This window comes from Humulus lupulus, chromosome X (assembly GCF_963169125.1).
Source record: "Humulus lupulus chromosome X, drHumLupu1.1, whole genome shotgun sequence".
NCBI classification, from domain to species: domain Eukaryota; kingdom Viridiplantae; phylum Streptophyta; class Magnoliopsida; order Rosales; family Cannabaceae; genus Humulus; species Humulus lupulus.
In genome coordinates, this window is record NC_084802.1 from 249,837,683 (window position 1) to 249,842,063 (window position 4,381).

General features: G+C 28.0%; 1 long non-coding RNA gene across 1 annotated transcript; it reads right to left on the reverse strand.

Moving 5' to 3' along the window:
- Positions 1-1,968: 1,968 nt before the first annotated feature.
- LOC133804088 (uncharacterized) lies at positions 1,969-2,752 on the reverse strand. The gene is made up of 2 exons (XR_009878300.1): positions 2,596-2,752; positions 1,969-2,442 (listed from the first exon to the last, which is right to left on the reverse strand). It is a non-coding gene; the product is annotated as an uncharacterized LOC133804088 (long non-coding RNA).
- Between the last annotated feature and the right edge of the window lie 1,629 nt (positions 2,753-4,381).

A 4,381-nucleotide genomic window follows, 5' to 3' on the forward strand; every position in this document is an offset into this window, starting at 1 on the left:
CCTAACCAGATAAGCCACTCAACACTCACCCTCAACAAAATCCACATACAGAGCATCCCCAGTATCACCATAATCCACCACAACCAAGGAATCCTGAAAGGTCAGAGCAACCCTCTGCCGCTCAACAGGAGAGGCCGGTCAAGGATCCTGAACAACAACCACCCTCTCGCACTGGTCGAGATAACTCCTAGCAGCAGAGGCAGAATAGGGCCGAGCAGGATCCCAAGAGCCCTGGATGTCAGACAGCTGGGGAACAAAGCCCTCCCACTAGAGGACCACGTCCCTCAGGAAGCAGAAGACAGATGGAGTCAGGGGGCCTATCGACCAACACAAGCCTCCCCCTGTCTATCGTGATGTGCTAGCAGAAAGAGAGAGGGATACAGTGCGAACAGCAGGTCGCACTGTCATAGGTCACAATTTAGACACTACTACAAAATTGCATGAGAAGTCGATTAAAAACCAACCTATGAACGTTCATAAGTCAGTTTGTAACTGACCTCCCATGTAATGACATACCATGTAAATACATGGTAGGTCGGTTGGCGCTAAACCGACCTATGGTGTACGACATGATAGGTCGGTTGTACAACCGACCTATAGTGTACAACATGGTAGGCCGGTTGTGGTGTACAACATGGTAGCTCAATTGTACAACAGACCTATAGTATACAACCTGGTAGGTCGGTTGTCCAACAGACCTATGGTGAACAACATAGGACTCTCTTTGGGTGCCCTTAAAGTTATATTTTTAATTTTTAAAAAGTTTATTTATTGTTATTTTAAATTAAAAATTATGATATAAATGAAACATTTATATACAAATTAATCTAAAAAATTATAGATTAAAATAACAAAACTTATACAATTATAGTCCAAGAACATACCACAGAGATGAGTGCATGGAGTGTCTCAGAAAAATATTTATTCAGTTAGTACTATATTATATGTTCCAATAATCAACAAACATGAGCAGAATGAGCAATAAATATGCATGCACAAAAATAAAACAGTAGCAAATGAGAGAACACTTGGGAACATGCATTTCAATACAACTAATGAATTCATAAACTTAATTCAAGATAAATAATAATAGAACTGAAATATAAATCAGAGGCATAAGAATTAAAATGAAATTAGAGGAACATCTCCACCACATTATGGCACTTGAACTCCAACCCAAAGTACAATTAGTTTTCAAAAAACACAGCAATTCATCTTAGCTGTAAATCCTAGCAATAATTTTCATTCAGTTCAAAGATAACTGTCCAAAAACTACTTAAAAGGAATCATGCAAGATGTATAGATCAATTAATAAATGTTAAACAACTAACAAAGAAAATGATAAAAAATATACAAGTTTCCTTTGATGTGTTCACTGGTTCTCTAATGTCTCTTAGAACAAAAGACCCTCATTTAGGATCCTGCGTATTCTGAAAAGTGAACATTGTAGCCATTATGATTGGTAAATCTATTATTCATTATAAAACATATAACACTCAACCACTCAAATATATAACACAATATCATAATTATTAATAAGAAACAAATGTATGAGTTTGATTTTTGGCTTACACACAAGGTTGTCAGAATGAAAGATGACACTAAGTAGATTCACATCTATGAGAAATCTAATAATGAACTACAAGAGCTCATAAATAACCAAGAGAAAATAAATGGTGAGGTATTAATTAGGTCCAGTTTATTAGACCCATCCAAAGTAATGAAAAGAGAAGAAAAAAACCAAATCTGTTATGACAGATTCTACATATATATATATATATAAAAATAAATATCAATATATTCTTTGTTATGGAAGTATACCATGTCTCTAATAATTACAATAATAATTGTTAGCTTTAAAAGATAAGGAGTACACAATACACAATTAAATGTTGTCTAATCTTATATCACAAACCAATAGGCATTTGAAACCCAAATAACATAACATTAATTACAAGCCAACTACAGAGAAAGAGAAATCATTTACTTTCATACCAACATCAAGCATTGTCTTGTTGTCTGAGGTATTTTCTCAAACAATTTTGGGCATTATAAATACATAGCACTTTATGAGGCATTTTCTCAAACACCTAATGTGCATTACATATGAGAAACAAAGAACTTCCTAAACTCCAAAAGAATAACACTAAGCATTTTTATTATGCTCTAAACTCCAACAAGTCCGTGAAATTACTAGTATTTCAAAAGGATATTGGTATACATACAACCCTAAGAAAATGAATTGTGACAACACTAAGACGTATCAATTAATAAATAAATTGATAGAGGATACCGAATATACTCAATATTTGAGACTCATTGCATTATACTCTTTGCCATGCTTCACCACAAGGGCCCCCTTTAGCATCTTTCACAAATGAGATAGCATAGAAATCAACTTGATTGCCCACTCCAAACTTGATATCATTACAATCCTTTTCTCTGTACAAAATGACAAAAATGAGAACAACCTAACTTAGATTTCTAATCAAAAATCGCATTTGAACTAAAGCCCTAAGCTGCCAATTTTGGGGAAATTAAAAATAAAATCTCTAAGACTTATTACAAGACATAATCAAGGGATAAAGTTATTACATGACACATAGAGGTGAGAGAGCTCTTTCTTTTGGACTGGGAGAGACGAGAGAGACTTGTGTGATATAATGAAGGGTTTCACACTTTTTTTTGTGGGGACACTTTTTTTTTTTTTTTTTGAGAAAAAAGAAGGCCTTATTAAAACCTCAAGAGTAAACCCAATGGGATAAACCTCAAAAAGAAAAAGAGTTGCCCTCATATTTATTTGTAGCGCCTGTCCATTTTTTTCAAGTCTCTCGCTGCTTTTTACATTAGCTTTTATAATAATTTTTAAACAGTGTTATACTCTTTTAAGTTATAAATATTATTAAATTAAAATATTTTCTTGTTTACAAAAATAAAATTAATTTTTTTAATTACAAATAATTTATTCATTTATTTATATTTCACAAATTATAATATATGTAATATTAATAAATATATATTTTCTTATACTTATTTCATACCCAAATAAATTATATATATATATGTATTGTTAAAATAAATTAATGTATTTTAAAATTTCAATCATATAAAACATATTAGAGTATCTTTAATAATGTAATTTTATAATGACATTGAAGGGCGGTTCTACACAACCGACCTACCATGTCACATAAGAAGTAATTTCATACACAACCGACCCACCATGTCATCTAAAAAATTATTAAAGAGATACTTTAAATTATTTTATAAAGCTTTTTTATTTTAAATTATAAATATTATTAAATCAAAATATTATCTTCTTTATAAAAATATAATTAATTTTTTTAATTACAAATAATTTATTAATATTTCAAAATTTATAATATATGTAATATTAATAACTATATATATTTTTATACTTATTTCATACCCAAGTAAATTATATATATGTGTTGTTTAAATAGAAGTAATTTCATACACAATCAACCCACCATGTCATCTAAAAAATTATTAAAGAGATACTTTAAATTATTTTATAAAGCTTTTTTATTTTAAATTATAAATATTATTAAATCAAAATATTTTCTTGTTTATAAAAATATAATTAATTTTTTTAATTACAAATAATTTATTAATTTATTTATATTTCAAAATTTATAATATATGTAATATTAATAAGTATATATTTTTTTATACTTATTTCATACCCAAGTAAATTATATATATGTATTGTTTAAATAAATTAATATATTTTAAAATTTCATAATATAAAACAAATAAGAGTATCTTTAATAATGTATTTTTATAATAACATGGTAGGCGGTTCTACACAACCGACCTACCATGTCACATGAGAAGTCATTTCCCGCACAACCGACCTACCATGTCATTTAAAAAATTATTAAAGAGATACTCTAAACTATTTTATAAAGTTTTTTTTTATTTTAAATTATAAATATTATTAAATTAAAATATTTTCTTGTTTATAAAAATGAAATTAATTTTTATTAATAACAAATATTTTATTAATTTATTTATATTTCAAAAATTATAATATATGTAATATTAATAAGTATATATTTTTTTATACTTATTTCATACACAAATAAATTATATATATGTATTGTTTAAATAAATTAATATATTTTAAAATTTCAATAATATAAAACAAATTAGTGTATCTTTAATAATGTATTTTTATAATGACATGGTAGGTCGGTTCTACACAACCGACCTATCGTGTAACATGAGAAGTCATTTCCCACACAACCGATCTACCATGTCATCTAAAAAATTATTAAAGAGATACTCTAAATTATGTTATAAAGTTTTTTTATTTTAAATTATAAATACTATTAAATTAAAATATTTTCTTGTTTAT